Raw genomic sequence first — 21,385 nt, forward strand, 5'->3', positions numbered from 1 at the left:
AAATCTTTCTTACCTCGAATGGTGTGTCGGTCGTCATGGTGAGGGTCGTGATGGCTCGTCTTCGAGCAGTGAGTGTCCTTGCTCGTTGCCCTGGCTAACGCCAGTAAATCTTGTTCAGTTTATAGTAGGATCTTCATTATAACAGCACCTTTATAAGATTTTTAGTTGGATTTCATCAAGAAATTTGATTTATCTTAGGAATGGACCTTGAGCCGAAGTGGTTAGAAAATGAAATGTAAAGATATTAATTTAGTCTCAAACAGAAAAACAATAGAAATAAACAAATAGATGAATAGATAATAATATAATGGTTAATGAATAAACAAATAAGGAAATTCATTAATAAATAATACATAAATGAAAATATATAAATAGACATATAAATGAATAGATACACTCGAAAGAGCAGAAACACTTTCTACAATTATCATAGAAGAATATATGATGACTTTAAATGAGTGATAAGAGACAAAATAAACGCAAATAATTACACCTACTGTATATACACGGATTGGTCCATCAGCAACAAATGCACGGTGAGACTCACATGTACTAATACACTTACCCCAACAATCACATGCGATGTACAATCACGCAAACACAAGCAAATACAAGTCTACAAAAGGGTCCGATAAACCCAGACTACATTGAGAGTTAGGAAAAAACGAGACTGACTCATTGTTTGAAGACTTAACTCGGTATATATATATATATATATATATATATATATATATATATATATATATATATATATATATATATATATATATATATATATATGACTGGTAAAGAAACAGCATATTGAGAATAGAGACTCAGTAAATAGGACGACTCTGACGTCATCGGGAGGGATGAAACGTCAGTATCATCGTTCATGTCAAACAAGTTGTGGATATCTTTGTCTGAGTCTTTTCTTTTATTATTGCGGGATTTTTTTCTTTCATTCCTAGTGATCATTACATGATTAGAGACGTCTTAGACAGGATGCTGGATTATTATCAATGTAATGAGAGGATTGGGGTAAGTAGAAGAAGCAAGAAATGCATGCAGAGGTGGAGCGGGGAAAGGAGGTGTTTTTGTATATTTCTGCCTAAATAAGTCCTAAACAATGAAATCACTCTTTTAACAGCACCCATATATCATGGCTGTATGCAAGGTAGACCACATGGAAAAAGAAGCTAACGAAACAGAGCACTTTCGTATATTACACCTTCACTTTTTACACTGAAGGTGTACTATACGAAAGCGCTCTGCTTCGTTAGTTTCTTTTTCCAAGTGATCTACTTTGCATAAGTGAACACACGTACCCGTGTTCATGTTAGCATCATGACCTTATGTTTGTTTATGTGGTGTGTGAATGTTTGCATGTTGAAGTAAATGTGTTGTTTTTGCTTGTACGTTGCTTTCATCATCCGCAGGATGCACTCTACAGCAACAACTCTTCAGCAGCGTTATGGATCTTGTGTTAGGTAGAAACATGAACGCAAACAACCTTACATAGCTGACCAACCCCACTTCAGCTTACCGCGAAACACATCTTCGACCAACTATACCCATTAAATATCCTAGATTAAAAGAAAATATCTCGGCATACGTCTAAATACCAATCAATCAGCTAAATGTAATCCACTGCTGAACATAGGTCTCTCCCAAATACTTCCATGAATGGAACGAACGTGCCAACCTCTGTCACGTCACTTCTACAAAGATTTCTGTCTTGTCTCTTTACCTACTTGGTATTCCTGTTCCACTCTATCCATCTCGCGGTGCCCAGTGAGTAACGAACCCGCTCCATCTCCCTTGCGGGTTAATTGCCTTCCTTAATCAATTAAGGTTATATCAGGGTAGGTTAGTTGGGTTAGGGTAGGTTCTGTACCCTTACCTTGAGAGAGTAGAAGCATGGGGCAATAGTTAAAAAAAAAAAAAAGTCAAATGAGTTTTGCAAATGAGCAAATGAGCAAACAAAGAATTAGAGTAGATTATTCAAATAGAATGTATGACCTATAAGGTTTAGGTATGAAGAGAGAGAAACATAAAAAAAAAAACTAAAGGAAGGAATGAATTTCAGGAAAGATTCAGCAAAAAAGGGTGATAAGCACAACATTTTTTTTCCATCGTCGTCTTTTTAATGTTAATGTGATATCTTGTTTAGGTAGATGTATTCTAAGATAAAAGACTGCAGAGACGACATCACTTTCACTGCCAGACATGCTACTTCTCCAATTCACTGTACTTTTGCAAACATTAATCCCAGTACCCTTTACATTGCTACAATTGTCATCGACGTTTTCGAGGCTACAAAACTGGACTCTGGAAGGGCAAGGGTAGAGATTCCACGAGCATCCTTGGCAAGGGTTCGAGACTTGCCGTGAGTAGAAGGCTGACAAGTCTATAGTAGTCGGGTAAGGTAGGGGTATATAAACGACCCAAACTTGGAGTTTATTCAGTTCACTTCTGCTTTCTGGACTAGCAACTGTCTGAAAAGAGATCTTCATACCCAAACACCATGCGTTCCATCGTGCAGACATTGATTGTGGTACGATTCATTTGTTGGTTGGAGGGTTGACAAAAACTCGGTGAGATTCTCAATATTCCATCCAAAAGAAAATACAGACGTGTTAGAAACCATTTTTTTTCTTCTTCTTCTTCTGATGCAGACTCTGGTGTTCTCTCTCTCTATGGGAGACGATTCGTCAGAGGAGATCGTGGGTCCTCTCCTCTCCACCTTCCAGGGTGTCCAGCGCGAAGTCCAGCACCACGTAAACGACGGTGTCTACAAGTTCCTCTTCGCTCTTCCCCAACAGGAGCGAGCTGAAGAACGGGGTACTGATGGAAAGGTAAGTCCTAGTTTAATATCTTCTACAATGCCACAGTAACTTCCAACTGCAATCATGCAAAATTACACACACATTTGTACTTATATATATGAAATGTGTATCAACATAAGTATTCATCTAAGCTTTAAACATCTTCATAAGACAGAAGTGAAAAACCTATTTCATAAGAATAGGCATTCGTCTTGATCCTTCAAACAATAGACATGCTCGGGGATTCACTCCTTCCTTTCTTCCTTCCTTCCTTCCTTCCTCCATCTTTAGGTCATCGGGTCATTCGCTTTCGTGGATCCTCATGGAGAAGAAGTGTCCCTCACCTTTGACGCTGGAAGCTACGGCTACCTGCCCCAGAGCGACCACCTCCCTCAGGTAACATCTCTTTACACCTGTACCATATTTCTTCGTTTACGTTTGATATAGATCTCAACTTCAATGACCGACTACTTGCGATAACATCAAATTAGTCTTGTGTGTGTGTTTGTATGCATACATCTTGTGGAACTGCATCTTTGACCGAGTACCTTCGTACCATTTTTCAGTCACCGGTAGACACCCTCGAGGTCCAACAAGCTCGCCAGAACTTCTTGGTATCTTACCAGAGAGTCGCTGAGTACCTGGATGACCTGCACTCCGATGAGGACTCCGACTCCGACGAATCCTCTGAGGAATCACTCGAAGACCTCTTCGGAGAGTCTAGCGAGGAGGACAGCGACGAGGACAGCGACGAGGATGAAGACAAGAAATGAACCCAAAGTATGAAGAACATTTGACTAAGACATATTCTGCAATCTTATTCCCAATGACCACAATCCCAAAACGACTAAGGCACTTTCAGAGCAGTAATGTTGTTAACCTCTGCGGTTTATCATTACTCCGTCAACAACCACCCAACTTGAGTTCTTCTTCCTGTAACTTATTTATTTATGAAAAATAAATCTCTTGTATCTACAATAGAACTTTGTTACTATTGCAGACAAGAGACAACCTCAACATTGATTATTATGTTTATGTGGCATTTCTATAATGCCGAGCTATTTTCTTAATAAATAAGATGATGAAACTAAAAATAACTCTTTTATATCCTTCATATCCGTAATAATAACTAACAGCATATAATTTAGATTATGACAATATCCTCTCTCTCTCTCTCTCTCTCTCTCGCTCCCGCTCTCTCGCTCCCGCTCTCTCTCGCTCCCGCTCTCTCTCGCTCCCGCTCTCTCTCTCTCTCTCTCTCTCTCTCTCTCTCTCTCTCTCTCTCTCTCTCTCTCTCTCTCTCTCTCTCTCTCTCTCTCTCTCTCTCTCTCTCTCTCTCTCTCTCTCTCTCTCTCTCTCTCTCTCTCTCTCTCTCCTCTCTCTCTCTCTCTCTCTCTCTCTCTCTCTCTCTCTCTCTCTCTCTCTCTCTCTCTCTCTCTCTCTCTCTCTCTCTCTCGCTCGCTCGCTCTCTCTCTGTCTCTCTCTCTCTCTCTCTCTCTCTCTCTCTCTCTCTCTCTCTCTCTCTCTCTCTCTCTCTCTCTCTCTCTCTCTCTCTCTCTCTCTCTCTCTCTCTCTCTCTCTCTCTCTCTCTCTCTCTCTCACACACACACACACACACACCACACACACACACACACACACACACACACACACACACTGTCTGTCTCTTTCTCTCTCTCTCCATATATATATATTTATATATATATATATATATATATATATATATATATATATATATATATATATATATATATATATATTTGTGTGTGTGTGTGTGTGTGTGTGTGTGTGTGTGTGTGTGTGTGTGTGTGTGTGTGTGTGTGTGTGTGTGTATGCATATATATATATATATATATATACATATATATGTACGTATATATATATACACACGCACACACACACACACATTCATATATATATATATATATATATACATATATATATATATATATATATATATATATATATATATATATATATATATATATATATATATTTGCAGAAACCACTTGGAAAATAAAAGAAATGAATACCGAACGTTTTCGTCTATTCAAGACATCATCAGGGTACAAAGGATACAAAAAATGACCAAAGGTCACAATATGTACATGGTGGTAGAGGAACTGGGAAAGGTCCAATGTTACCCGATTCCAGAAGAATTATTTACAATCTTTTTAATAATGAAATTATCTAATCTATACAAACCTAAGCTTAAATTCATATTATTTTCAAAACTATTTTTAATGTGACATGACTCAATTATGTTCCGTTCTTCAATATTATGATATGATGTAATAACTTTTGTGTTTTCCCAGTCAATACTATGGAAGAGCTCTTTTTGGTGGACGAAAAGTCCTCTTGAAATTTGACCCGTTCTTATGTTGTATTTATGTTGACTAATCCTTTTGTTTAAACCTTTTCCTGTTTGGCCTATGTACTTAAAATGTGATCATCCTTCCTCAAATATTTAAAAGCTTTGGTATTCAGGTGATACTTAATAACAACAATATTGTTAAGAACTATCTTATTAGGAATTCTCCAAATGAAAAAGAAGGATGTATCTACAGTATACCTTGTAAAGTGTGTGATTTTAAGTACATAGGCCAAACAGGAAAAGATTTAAACAAATGGATTAGTCAATATAAATACAACATAACAACTGGTCAAATATGAAGCGGATTTTTCGTCCACCAAAAAGAGCTTTCCCATAGTATTGACTGGCAAAACACAAAAGTTATTTCATCATGTCTTGATATTGTAGGAAGGAACATAATTGAGTCATGTCACATTAAAAATAGTTTTGAAAATAATAATATAATATGTATAAATTAGATAATGTTACTATTAAAAAGATTGTAAATAATTCTTCTGGAATCGGGTAACATTGGAACTTTCCCAGTTCCTCTACCACCATGTACATATTGTGACCTTTGGTCATTTTTTGTATCCTTTGTACCCTAATGATGTCTTGAATAGACGAAAACGTTCGGTATTCATTTCTTTTATTTTCCAAGTGGTTTCTGCAAGTACTGTTGTCACGTGTGCTTAGTGATTTGTTTTGCATATATATAGATACATATATATATATATATATATATATATGTATATATATATATATATATATATATATATATATATATATATAATTTCCGACAGTCACACAGGGAATCAAATCGAGGCCTAGCTTGATACCAAACCATTGCATTACCAAATAAGCCATGGAAGCTACAAAAGGACTGCAACTTGGAGTTAACCTAACTCCCGAAGATGTATCTCGACTGCTAAATGCCTTACTTACCTAATTTCCACAGGGCCCCCGAGCTCAAATCACGGAAAATAAGAACGATCATTCGAGAAGACCACTCAGAGTGAAAGGAAGTGATTGGTAGGTTCCTACAAAGCTCTCTACTTGCACCAATTATGCCTCATGTAATAAACAACGGAAGAGAAAGATTGCCACATGTGCATACCAAAATTATCAACTGACTCAGAAGAGAACTTAAAGAAAAAAAATATCATCCTGGTTAGACTAAAGGCAATACGCTGACTAACTATGAGGAAGATATCAATATTATAAAAAATAATAGTCCTTTAATAAAATTCAAAGTAAAATAGGGACAGTGGAAAAAAGGAAGAACGAATGAAGAATGTGTTAAGAATGAGTTGTGTTGATGAGTGGTACAGCAAAGAAATCAAACAGATTTAAACATCGAATGTAGTTACACGATGTACAGTTTTAAGTTCAAATGTGAGATAAACGCAAAGAATATGGTGAAACAAAAATCAAAACGAGTTAAGTTGTTAGGACTTGTACTATGAAACACGCTACAGACACATGTGTTTAACATTCCACAAGAACATAGGAACATAAGAATGAAGGAGACTGCAAGGGACCATAAGGCCTATAAAAGGCAGCTCCATATCCATCACCACCTGTCATCCCCATCCATACAGTTGTCTAATCGTTTTTTAAAACAACCGATAGTTTCAGCACTCACTACATGGTGGCTAAGTCTATTCCATTTGTTGGTAAACCAATTCTTGCCTTTTTCCTTCTTAAATCTAAATTTCTCCAACGTAAAGCCATTACTACAAGCCCAGTCCTGTTGTCTTAATATGATGACCTTACTTGAATCATCTTTGTTAAATCCCTTGACCCATTTGAATACCTCTAATAGATCACCCCGCACTCTGCGTCTTTCTACACGCAGAGTGCAAGGACCACACCCTCTCACAGCAAACAAACATTTGAATATAGTGATTATAGTCACATTCCTTTCATTGCAAGTCTTTCTTCACCTCCAGGTACTAAGCGCACCTTTGGAGATATTACCCGCTTGCCCTTCACCCTATTACCGTGGCCAACGATGTTTTCAAGGCTATGGAACTGGATACCAGAAGGACAACAGATCTCATACCCATTCGTGAGCAGTATGCAGGTGGTAACTAGTGGGTATATAAGGGTCTGAATCTTCACTGACTTCAGTTCATCACTACCCTCTGGACTAACAACACCCTCTACAAAGTCTCAGACGAGTTGCTATTGAGTATAGATAATATTTGGACCGAAATGAATTCTCTTGTGCAGATTATCATTGTGGTACGATTCAGTTATCGTTTTGGAAGATTGAAGCATTTCATAAAATCGTGATAAATCGCTGCCATAGAAAGAAGCCATCTTGCTAAAAGTTCTCGTTTTACCTCAGGCTCTGGCGTTCTCTCTCTGTATGGGAGACGACTCGTCGGAGGAGGTTGTGGGTCCTCTGCTGTCCACCTTCCAGGGAGTCCAGCACGAGGTCCAGCACCATGGAAACGACGGCGTCTACAAGTTCTTCTTTACTCTCCCTCAACAGGAACGCGCTGAGGAACGCGATACCTATGGCAAGGTGGGATTGATATTGATATATCATATAGGAATCAAAATATCTGGTGCTGTCTTTGTGTACATATTACGCGTGCTAAAACTTAGATTTCCATGCTTAGAATCATGAAACAGTGAAGTTCCTCTGGCGTTCATGCTTAATTTTTCGTTTAGGTAATTGGGTCGTTCGCCTTCGTGGATCCTCATGGTGAGGAGGTGGCACTTACCTTCGACGCTGGACAAAATGGATACGTGCCACTGAGTGACCACCTGCCAAAGGTATCTATATCATGGCACCCAAAGCAATGTTTCTATAGTTGTCATATATATTTCTGAATAACAAGATTGATAAGCTTGACTAAATAATTCTTTGTAGTGTGCACTGAGTTCTATGTGTTTCGAATCCTCATTCTTCAGGCCCCAGTATACACGGATGAGGTCTATCAGGCTCGTCAAGAGTTCCTGGCATCATACAAGAGAATGGCTGAGTACCTGGAGGACTTGCACTCCGACGAGGACAGTGACTCCCTCTCTGAGGAATCACTGGAGGACGACTCTGAAGAATCTAGTGAGGAGGACAGCGACGAGATATAAAAGCTTCGATCTGTGAGAAGACAATTCATCTAAAGCTCAACTCAAAGTCTGAGTCTCAGTAGACTTTATTTCTGAGCAACTTGGGTGGTTTGAAAACAGTATAGTTCAATGGCGTCAGTCAATGTTCAAATTAGTTTGAACAAAAGCATAGCACTTATGTGCCCACTTCACCTTGGTTCTCAAGGTCATAACTTATTGATCCATGAACTCTTTCTCCGTCTGGAACAGAATCTGAGAACTGTTGTAGACTGGGAAGGACAACATTCTTAACTTATATATTCCAATGGCATACCTTCATTATCTTAATAAACAAAGATATGAAACGAATGCTATGATTTTTATATCCTGCATATACCTATGGGTTGTTGTATGAAGTAGAAGATAAACATTTTATAAGTGGATGGAATACAGTTCTTGAGTTCAGGTGAGACCTGATCGTAAAAGTAACGACAGAAGGCCAATAATGGGTCTGGATACGAATTCTTCTCTGTTGAACTCCTTTACATGTATTTTTTTTATGAGATGAACAGCTGAGATTTTAAGAAACCTTAATCGTTTTTGCAAAACAACTAACATAAACTAAACTTAGTAAGACAGTTCTGCTTGGTTGCAAAGGACAAGTCAACAATAATTCTCAAGGTGGATAACAAGGCACAGGTCTGTGGATGGATATGTTCAGTTGAAGTTTGGGAGAAAATGGACCTCGAAAGTACTAAAAATATTTAAGTTTCCTCTACTCCAACCAGAAAAAAAACACTGTTTGTGTCTCACCTTCAAGAAATATGGAGTTTAGCCCGAGAGGACTGGAGAATGACTTGGAAAAGCAATAAGTGGTGACGTTTGTATGAGTGTATGAGGCAAAATATAATTTCAAATAAGTCGTTATTGAACATAAGAAAAATAGTAAAAGACGTGACAGTATCTATTGGAAAACTTGAGGCAGACATAGGAGAAAATTAGCGAACGTCTACAGCTCCAGTCAGGTATAAGGGAGAGACATGGTAGATAAGTAGAAATAGAACGGTAAAAAAGGTTAAGAGATATAAGTTTAATGCTATATTATCTCATTTGATCGTCTATCGCTATATTCCCACCAGCGTTTTAAAGAGGATGGCCAAAAGTTAGACAGAAAAACTTGGGAAGCATTAAAAGGGAGTCTGTTGCATGAACCATATTGACAGAGAGAAGATCGTGATTTGAATAAATAAAATAAATAAAAATAAAAGATGACATTTGAGTTTCTAGAGGGGCTATTATTCTTTAAGGCAGGATAATTCTAAATTGGTTATTTTATGTAATGAAGAAACTAATCACCACGAGGAAATTGAATGGATGGACTGCATAATTTTTACGAACCGCTAAGTGAAAAATAAACAAACTTGACACAATACGCAGAACAAAGACAAATCTTAAAGAAGGAATAGTAAACACTTTGCTAAGTCTAAATGAATATCAATATATGGGTAACAGATATAAAAAAGTATCACATTAAATCATCCAGAAGAAGGAACAGATTGGAGAAGAATTGGAGGAGGTCTAACAAAACAAAAAAGATGATAAAAAGAAATTAATGAGGCCAAACAAAATATCGGGGTTGGTTCAAAAACAGTGTGTAGAAAGAATTATGCCATCGAACTACAATTACATATGGAAACTTTCAAAGACAATGCAAAATAATTTCCAATGAAAACCTTAAAATAGAGAACTCACACAGGACTATTGTCACTTTTTATCATGATATATAAAATGCTGAAGAAAATTATGTAGCAAAAATTTATAGAATATCTAAAAATATATCTGAAAAGCAGTTTTGATTCATAGTATATTAAGTTACAATGCCAAAGCCACATAAATCTTCTAAAAGAAAATAGGTGAATTATGTATAACTAGACCCAAAGAAATCCTTTGACAAACAAACACCTAAATGGCTAGATTAACTGTATATAATTGTATGGCTAGATTGTTGCCACGCCTTGAATGAATAGAATTTATGTTTAGACAACTTACGATGATGGATGTAATGTATGTATGTAATGATTTATGACGTATTTAATCAATAACATAATTTTGTAATGAGGTGTGTACGTGACTTTCTGTTACTGCGTACTTCAGATCGTTTCTCTGAAATCCAAAATGTATTCAGGTCCGGCTGAAGAAGTCCTATAGCCCGTTGATTGGTTCCCACGGATATTACGGACCCAATGGTGCCAAGGAAACGTAGTAGCTACTACCCTGGCTATTAAAGGCGGACCGGACGAGAGAGAAAGCAGAGACAACAGAAACAAGAGAAAGCCGAGAAACAAGAAAAGAAGATAATCAAACAGAGAGAAAACAAGAAAAGAAGCAGATGCCCATGGTTCATCTGTAAACTACGTAGAATTTTTTCTACATTCGTCGATTACAACAACTCGACTAAACAACTCCTTTGGACCCTCTATGATTGTAATGCTCAATTTTCAAGTATCGAAACCGTGAATTGGTAACCTCCACGCGAAGTGCAAGCCTTCGCCTTTCCGAATTATTTTGGACATCTTCCAAACTACTACTATAATAAAGCTAAGTACGGCTCTACAGAAGACGGGTGAATGGAAAATGGTTGTATATGGATGATGTTGTGATTGCATGAGGTGGAATGGGCGGGGGAATGGGGGGTGAGGTAGTATGTGAGCAAAATTTGACGCAGCCCGAAGGGATTTCTCCCCGTCTTCTCCTTTTATGCAATGGGGGGACGGAGAGGGGGGTCGCCGATTTAATGAAGCGGCCTTGCTGTGGATGTGCTGTATCTTGCGAGTCCGCTTCTGACCCAGGGCAGTGGACAAGGTGCAGGGATGACCCGTCATCCAGGAGGTGCTAAGATAAGAGGGAAGGTGGAGGGGTGTGGAGTGTATTCAGGGATGGAATGGGTGGAAATGATTTTATGCCTTTTCCTTTTTGGCTACCTCCCTTGTAAGGGGGAAAAAAGCCTTGGTATATGTATGTATGTATGTATGTATGTATGTATGTATGTATGTATGTATGTATGTATGTATGTATGTATGTATGTATGTATGTATGTATGTATGTATGTACGGCTCTACACCCTCTCTCTTACTCTGATATTTCTCTACTACAAAAAACAACAAATCTCCTACGTGTTCCCCAACTACCAGAAGACTCCCTTACCAAAATTTATCGTGCATCAGTCTCTCCTCAAACAATTCATTTTTTTCTGAGACTTGAAGACTAGACCAAACGACTTTCCGTTGGTGCGACCTCTAACTACCAGAATGAAGATACTCGTTTCTACCGTAATCAAGACTTCATTTTGTTCACCTGTTCTAATGTGCTCCAATGATTGGTGAAGTGGCCAGTCTCTCCTTCTGTAGTGGAAGCCTCATGCATGGATGTCTTATTCACATAGGAAGGAACAGTACTTGGTATATCCACCTTGCAAGCCCATCACAAGAGCAACTACCTTTAAACGCACCACAGAGCTACTATTGATGTTCATCATATATTATGCGTTGCAGCATATGACTTATATTCGCATAGATTTCTTTCATATGTGGTGCATAGCCTACAAGAACTGATGGTTCACTATTGCCATTATGCAGCAAGACACCTTTCAGACTCGTTTTTAATTAATCTATGAACAGCCTCTAATGTTTGTGTTCGTATTCGATGTCAAGTGCTTCCATCATACAATTGATATTGTTGCAGACGACTAAATCACCTTTCATTGTGAAGAAATCGTTGAACTGCTGCTGACAGCCACAAATTTTCTAAATTTTCACATCAGCTGCTAGGAGATTCCACTGTTGAAGACGAAAGCCTAGCAGCTCTGCCTTATTCTTGGGTAGTTGCAGATCCCTGACAAGGTCATGGAGTTCCCCTTGTGTTATGAGATGTGGCCTAGAGGAGTGTGCTTCATCAAAATTTGGGTCACTCTGTAATCCAGCACTGTCATCCTTCTCTGCTTCCTCCTCACCACTTTCCTCATCTGACTCGAAGGATACCGAAGTTGGTGCATCAGGAACAGGTAGGTCTTCTCCATGTGGAACTGGGTGAATAGGTAATGGAATGTTTGGATATTCAATGGACTCCTTTTTTCTCCTTTGATAAGCCCTTTTATTCTGGGGGTACCATGCAGAATAACAATTGTTAGTATAGTCTGTTGGCTCCCGCCACGTCATTGGCACAGCAAAAGGCATTCTTTTCCTCTCTCTGTTCAATCACTGGTAAAGGTTAGAAGCACAAATGTTGTAGCATATTTGAGGAGCCCAGTTCTTATCCTGGTCATCAAATTTGCATCCAAAATATAGATGATATGCCTTTCTAACCGTATCAGTTATACGGTGCTTTTGTGATGCAAAGGTCACTCCACCACAAACGTAGCAGTTGTCTGCCTTATTCACACAAGTACGGGGCATCTGAAAGAAGAAAACAACAGACAGTTAGAAGATAAATAGAAAATTCATTCATAAACGTATCATTATAATCCAGAGCATGGCAGGTTAGCAGAAATATTTATATCATTCAGTCGGAAAATAAAATTGATATAAAATGCCTCACATGCATATCAATATTTGCTCAATAAATACTTGTTATGCATATAAGTTTGGCTAAGAAAATCTCCTACCCTTCACCTCAAAATGTAAAGTTGCACAGCACTACCACTTTCTATGACTGCTTGAACAGAACGGAAGGGCAGTGAGACTGTGAGTAGGGTAAGAAACACACTGCTAACAAAAATCTTTAATTATGATATTCATGATGAGGGAACTAAAATTAGTCGGAAATTACTACATTGGTCTCGGAAGCCTTTTGGTTGTTGACCAGTGTTATCAGTTGACTCAGAAAAGGATTTAAAAACAGAAAATATTAAATTAATTCAAATGAATCACAATAACTATGTGGAAAGTATCAGGGACATTAAAGTTGTGGATCCTTTAACACAAATTGAAGTAAAATAGCAAGACAATAACAACGGCAACAAAGAGGCAGAATGGGTCATGTAGATTAGTAGCAGAGCAAGGAAAAGTACTAGATTTAGACATCTAGGCAAGTTACATTATACCCAAGTTCTTAGTTTAAGTTTAAACAGAAAGACATATACAGAATCGTAAAGCATTAAATAAAAGGAGTGAATTTATTATAATTTATACTATAAGACACACTTCAAACACAACATAAGTATAACTTTTCCAGTTGCAAGGACCATCCCCTTTTACAGCAAATTAATCCATACAAATATCAATTATGGTTACATGCCTTTCACTACAAATCATATTGTACCTGCTACTACTAAGTGCACCTCTGGAGATATTAGCCGTTTGCCCTTCACCCTGTTACCGTGGTCATAGAAATTTTCAAGGCTAATTGGATACCAGAAAGACAAGGTATATCCCATCCACATTCTTGGGTAGCATCCAGAAATGAAGGTCTGGAAACTGGGGGTTGACATTTGAGTGGTGTAGAGGTATATAAGAGTCTGAATCTTCAGGGTCTTCAGTTCATCACTGCTTTCTGGACTAACAGTTCCGTCTACCAAATACCAGACGAGTTGCTACTGAGCATAAATATCACTTGGACAGAAATGAATTCTCTTGTGCAAATTTTCATTGCGGTAAGATTCAGTTATCGTTTTGGAAGATTAAAGGATCTAGTAAAGTCATAAATCCCATTCAAAAGAGGTTACCATTTTGCTATAATTTCTCTTTTTACCGCAGGCTCTGGCATTCTCTCTCTCTATGGGAGACGATTCTTCAGAAGAGGTTGTGGGTCCTCTACTGTCCACCTTCCAGGGTGTCCAGCACGAGGTTCAGCACCATGGAAACGACGGCGTCTACAAGTTCTTCTTCGCTCTCCCTCAACAGGAACGCGCTGAAGAGCGCGATACCTATGGCAAGGTGGGTTTCAGATTAACATCTACAGGAATCACAATATCTGGTCTGTCTTTGTGTAGATATTTATTCAGTGTAAACGTATACTCGTACATGTGCTAAAAATTATATTTTCTTGCTTAGAATTATGAAACAATGATTTTCCTCTGGCGTTCATGCTTAATTTTTCGTTTAGGTAATTGGGTCGTTCGCCTTCGTGGATCCTCATGGTGAGGAGGTGGCGCTTACCTTCGACGCTGGACAAGATGGATATCAACCACTGAGTGACCACCTGCCAAAGGTATCTATATTACGACACTTGCAACAAATTTTCTAGAGATGTCATCAATTTCTGAATCAAAATTATGCAATATTTCATAAAAGGATTTTGTGTAGTGTATGGTCAGTTTTATGAGTTTTACTATCACATTCTTCAGGCCCCAGTATACACCGACGAGGTCTACCAGGCTCGTCAGGAGTTCCTGGCATCTTACCAGAGAGTCGCTGAGTACCTGGAGGACTTACACTCCGACGAGGACAGTGATTCACTCTCTGATGAATCCCTGGAGGACGACTCTGAAGAATCTAGTGAGGAAGACAGCGACGAGTTCTGAACTGTAAAAAGGCAATTCATCTAAAGCTCAACTCAAAACCTGAGTCTCAGTAGATTTGATCTCTGAGCGACCTAGACAGTTTAGGAGCCGTACAGATGAATGGTGCCAGTTAGTGTTCAAATTATTTTGAACAACACCACATGACGTGTGCCAACTTCACCTTGGTTCTAAAGGTCATAACTTATTGATTCATAAACAATTCCTCCGTCTGAAACAGAGACCATTAACTGTTGTAGAATGAGGAGGAAAACATTCTTAACTTATATATTTTCATGACATTTCCTCATTATCTTAATAAATAAAGATATCAAACAAATCCTATTATTTTTATATCTTGGGCATACATACTGGTTGCAGTATCAAATGGGCGATAAAAAAAAGACTGAGTTTATTGGTCTTTCTTGAGTTCAGTAAAAGTAAAGATGGAAGAAGTAAAGGTACACCGCCAAATTGATCAGAAAGAATTTGAAGTCGTAATGATCACGAGTCAATCAATGATATACCATTATTTAATTTATTCTTATCATCCTATAGTAAAAAGACTAGGTAGACAGCACACTAAAGTGTAAATGACCTGATAATTTCAATGGAAATTATTTTTCATGAAAGTAGCAGCTGCCGACAAGACTGACGAGTTAAACACCATATGAGGACGGAGCCTTTATTTGTACGACGTTTCGCTGTAATAAGCGAAACGTCGTACAAATAAAGACTCCGTCCTCATATGGTCTTTAACTCGGAAATTATTTTGTCATATCTAAGAGAGTCTTCATATATAATGGTAGTTCAGTGGTATAATTTCTTTCCACAATATTTTCAAACTAACCCCGCAATTTTTGTTTGGTCTCCTTACTGTATGCTTATTTATTTCTAAGACCTTCTCTACATACCTTTGCTTTTTTAACCTTCTTCTATTTCTACAGTCATTATCAATTTAATTTCTTCTGCAGGATGATATAATGTGATACTATTTTCCTACCCATATACAATATTCATTAAGTCTTAGCATTTTTTTTTTATTATTATTATTATTTATTTATTTATTTATTTATTTTTTGTCTGTTCTGCATGGTGTGTAATTTTTTCATTTTTTCATTTAGTGGTTCGTAAAAATTGTGAAGTCTATCAGTTTAAATTCCTCATGATGATTAGTTTCTTTATTATATGAAGCAACTCTTTTAGAATTATCCTGTCTCAAAGGACAGTGACAAATCTAAAAATTCGAAATATTATCTTTAAGCTTTACTTACTTGTTGATCTAACAAGTTTGTGAAATATCTTTCAAATCATAATCTGTCTGATCGTCAGTGACACCCGTGTAGGAGGTTCCCTCTGTATCAGGAGAGACTGGCCACTTCGTCAATCATTGGAGCCTGGGATGAATATTCTTAATCTCTCGCTGAAACAAAGAAAATTTTGCTACCACCCCTACACATAAAACTAGGGTTTACAATTTTTTTTTTGTTTAAGCTATGGACAAATCTGGTCAGGGATTCAAGTATTTAAGAGCACTGTATGGGACAGAAACATGGAACATAAGAGAAGAAGAGAGAAGGAGTTTGAATGTGTTTGAGATGAGGTGTCTGAGAAGTATGATGGGGGTTACTAGGCTAGATAGAGTGAGAAATGAGGAGGTGAGGAGGAGAACAGGGGTGGAAAAGGAGCTGGGAGATAGGGCTGATGAAAGAATATTAGGATGGTTTGGACACATGGAAAGAATGAGTGAAGAAAGACTAGTAAAAGAGGTATGGAAGGCAGATGTGGAGGGAGTGAACATGAGGGGACGTCCTAGGATGAGGTGGATGGATGGGGTGAAGGGGGCTTTGGGGAAGAGGGGAATGTCAGTTGAGGAAGGACGGGAGAGGACAGAAGACAGGGGTGAATGGAGAATGGTTGTATATGGATGATGTTGTGATTGCATGAGGTGGAATGGGCGGGGGGATGGGGGTGAGGTAGTATGTGTGATTAAATTTGACGCAGCCCGAAGGGATTTCTCCCCGTCATCTCATTTTATGCACTGGGGGACGGAGAGGGGGGGTCTCCGATTTGATGAAGCGGCCTTGCTGTGGATGTGCTGTGTCTTGCGACACTGCTTCTGACCCAGGGCAGTGGACAAGGTGCAGGGATGACCCGTCATTCAAGAGGTGCTCAGATAAGAGGGAGGGTGGAGGTGTGTGGAGTGTATTGAGGGATGGAATGGGTGGGAATGATTTTATGCCTTTTTCTTTTTGGCTACCCCCTTGTAAGGGGGAAGAAGCCTTGGTATATGTATATGTATGTAACATCAAAATTCCCCTCACTGGACATATCCATCCATACGCCTGTGCCTTCTTATCTACCTTGAGAATTAATGTTGACCTATCCTTTGCAAACAAGTAGAACTGTCTTACTAAGTTTAATTTATGTTAGTTGTTTTCCGCAAACGATTAAAGTTTCTTAAAATCTCAGCTGTTCATCAGAGTGTTATAGGAGAATTCATATCCGACACCGTTATTGTCCCTTAAATATCATTCAATCTTCAAACTCATGATCACTGTGGCGCTACACCTCTCCTTCTGTCGTTAATTTTACGATCAGGACTCGCCTGAACTCAAAAACTATATGCCATCCACTTATATATCTTCCACTTCATACAACAATCCATAGGTATATGCAGGATATAAAAATCATAGTATTCGTTTCATATCTTTGTTTATTAAGATAATGAAGGTATGCCATTGGAATATATAAGTTAAGAATGTTGTCCTTCCCAGTCTACAACAGTTCTTAGATTCTGTTCCAGACGGAGAAAGAGTTCATGGATCAATAAGTTATGACCTTGAGAACCAAGGTGAAGTGGGCACATAAGTGCTATGCTTTTGTTCAAACTAATTTGAACATTTACAGACGCCATTGAACTGTACTGTTTTCAAACTGCCCAAGTTGCTCAGAGGTAAAGTCTACTGAGACTCAGGCTTTGAGTTGAACTATAGATGAATTGTCTTCTCACAGATCGAATCTTTTATATCTCGTCACTGTCCTCCTCACTAGATTCTTCAGAGTCGTCCTCCAGTGATTCATCAGAGAGGGAGTCACTGTCCTCGTCGGAGTGCAAGTCCTCCAGGTACTCAGCCATTCTCTGGTATGATGCCAGGAACTCTTGACGAGCCTGATAGACCTCATCGGTGTATACTGGGGCCTGAAGAATGAGGATTCGAAACACATAGAACTCAGTGCATACTACAAAGAATTGTCTAGTCAAACTTATCAATTTTGTTATTCAGAAACATATATGACAACTCTGGAAAAGTTGCTTTAGGTGCCATGATATAGATACCTTTGGCAGATGGTCACTCAGTGGCACGTATCCATTTTGTCCAGCGTCGAAGGTAAGTGCCACCTCCTCACCATGAGGATCCACGAAGGCAAACGACCCAATTACCTAAACGAAAGATTAAGCATGATCGCCAGAGGAACTTCACTGTTTCATGATTCTAAGCATGGAAATCTAAGTTTTAACACATGTAATATGTACACAAAGACAGCACCAGATATTTTGATTCCTATATGATATATCAATATCAATCTCACCTTGCCATAGGTATCGCGTTCCTCAGCGCGTTCCTGTTGAGGGAGAGTAAAGAAGAACTTGTAGACGCCGTCGTTTCCATGGTGCTGGACCTCTTGCTGGACTCCCTGGAAGGTGGACAGCAGAGGACCCACAACCTCCTCCGACGAGTCGTCTCCCATACAGAGAGAGAACGCCAGAGCCTGAGGTAAAACGAGAACTTTTAGCAAGATGGCTTCTTCCTATGGCAGCGATTTATCACGATTTTATTAAATGCTTCAGTCTTCCAAAACGATAACTGAATCGTACCACAATGATAATCTGCACAAGAGAATTCATTTCGGTCCAAATGTTATCTATACTCAATAACAACAAGTCTGAGACTTTGTAGAAGGTGTTGTTAGTCCAAAGGGTAGTGATGAACTGAAGTCAGTGAAGATTCAGACCCTTATATACCCACTAGTTACCACCCGCATACTACTCAAGAATGGGTATGAGATCTGTTGTCCTTCTGGTATCCAGTTCCATAGCCTTGAAAACATCGTTGACCACGGTAACAGGGTGAAGGGCAAGCGGGTAATATCTCCAGAGGTGCGCTTAGTACCTGGAGGTGAAGAAAGACTTGCAATGAAAGGAATGTGACTATAATCACTATATTTGAGGGCTTGTTTGCTGTGAGAAGGCATGGTCCTTGCGACAGGGAAAGTTGTAAACTTTTTGTGTCTATAGCGTGTCTTATCGTACAAGTCCTAACAACTTTACTCGTTTTGATTTTTGCTTACCATTTGCTTTGCGTTTATCTCATATTTGAACTTAAAACTGTACATTGTGTAACTAGATTAGATATTTTAATCTGGTCGATTTCCTTGCTCTACCACTAGTAAACATAACTCATTCTTAACACATTCTTCACTCGTTCTTCCTTATTTTCACTGTCCCTATTTTACTCTCAATTTTTTTAAAGCACTATTGTTTTTAATATTCTTGATACTTTCCCCATATCTAGTCTGTATATTGCCTCTAGTCTAAATAGGATGGTATTTTCTTTTAAGTCCTCTCTTGAGTCATTGATAATTGTACTACGCGCATTTGGCTATTCTTTCTGTTAGGTTGTTTATTACATAAGGCATATTTGGTGCAAGTAGACAGGTTTGTAGGACTCTACTTTTCACTTCCTTTCTCTCTGATTGGTCTTCTCGAATGATCGTTCTTATTTTCCATGTGTTGAGCTCGGGGACTGGAAATTAGGTAAGGAAGGCATTTAGCAATCTACATAGGTTCTTCGAGAGTTAGGTTAACTCCAAGTTGGAGACCATTTTTGTAATTCCCATGTTTGTAGTCAAGCTATACCTCGGTTCGATTACCAGGGCGATTGTCGGAAATTATTTGTATATGGAGTGGAGTAGGAAACACAGAATTCTTTGACTGAGTTTTTTCCTGACTAGTTTCGCAGGTATGCTTTTTCAAAGGAATGAAAAAAAAATTAAAAGAAAAAGCATACTTGCGAAACTAGTCAGGAATATACTCAGACTAAGACTCCTGTGTTTCCTACTCCACTTACATGTATATATGCATATATATGTATATATATATATATATACATATATATATATGTATATGTATATATATATATGTATATACATACATAGATATACATATATATACATATATATGTATATATATATATATATATATATATATATATATATATATACGTACTAGCCAAATTACCCGCGCGTTGCTGCGAGTTCATGAATAATCCCTAACCTAACCATAACCAACCTAACTATAACCCTTAACCCTAAAGAAAAAATATATATATATATATATATATATATATATATATATATATATATATATATATATATATATATATATATATATATGTTATGAAATATAGTGCCTGGAGTGATAGGGTATCAAAATATATATGGTTATGTGGGTCTACGTATCTCCAAAATCCTAGGAGTTCGTAAACAAAAAACCAAACAGACAGACAAGTGAAAGATAGTTATCCAAGTACCTTGGATTAAAAGGTTTCAGAATATATATGGTTATAGGGGTCTATCTGCAAAAACCTAGGACGAGTTCGTGAATAATCTTTAACTTAACCATTATAGTGGATCGTTAGCACTACATGGTGAACGGCACTCGGTCGTAAGAGAAGAATTGAAACACACTTTAAATATTTCTCAACTCGCCTGCCGCGAAAAAATCAAATAAAAATAACCAGTATTTTAACATTTGGAAAAATTATACAATCATTTTACATTTATATGCTTTCTCTTTACAAAGGCTATCATAGTTTGTGGCAACATTGATTTCACAAACATAAATAATATTTATGGACACATACAATGATTTGTTTAATCATAGTAATTTTTATGTCACAAAAGTGCTATGCAGGTTAAGGGGACACCACAGTATTGGCGTGCTACCACACCATACCCCACCTAACTTTAACCCTTAACCCAAACCAAAATATTTTTAAATGAAATATAGTTATCCAAGTACTTGCAGTGACAATGTATCAGAATATATACGGTTAAAGGGGTCTATCTCCAAAACCCTAGAAGGAGTTCGTGAACAAACAAACAAACAATTAGACAGACAGACAGACAGAAGCTACTACTTTGTTATAGTAGATACATACATACATATATATATATATATATATATATATATATATATATATATATATATACTTAACAACCACAATGCACTTTAATTTTAAACCATCAAAGGTCAGCATGCTTGAAATTGAAATGTGGTACTGCCCAGGACTCGAACCGGGCATCCTCATGGCAAGTGCGACAGTGACTTTCCAACTAGGCCATCAAGAGAGATATAAGCTAAGCGCATTATTTCTTAAATATTTGTATGCTCGAGTTACATACACATATATGAAAAGTTTGCGTTCAACCCATCTCCACTATGATAGTACAATTGGAAGTACACGAACGCGGGAAAGTGTTTGTACAACACTGAATGGATCCCAGTGATTAGAGATACATTTAACAACCACAATTCACATTAATTCTAAGCCATCAAAGGTCAGCATGCTTGAAATTGAAATGTGGTACTGCCCAGGACTCAAACAG

At 38.0% G+C, this 21,385-nt stretch overlaps 1 protein-coding gene across 1 annotated transcript in view; it reads right to left on the reverse strand.

Moving 5' to 3' along the window:
* LOC143019772 (uncharacterized) overlaps positions 1-21,385 on the reverse strand; it is a 459,919-nt gene that overhangs the window by 344,037 nt on the left and 94,497 nt on the right. The gene's annotated exons all lie outside the window — the stretch shown is intronic.

Source organism: Oratosquilla oratoria, chromosome 38 (genome assembly GCF_046742065.1).
Source record: "Oratosquilla oratoria isolate Oo_2021 chromosome 38, ASM4674206v1, whole genome shotgun sequence".
Taxonomy (NCBI): Eukaryota; Metazoa; Arthropoda; class Malacostraca; order Stomatopoda; family Squillidae; genus Oratosquilla; species Oratosquilla oratoria.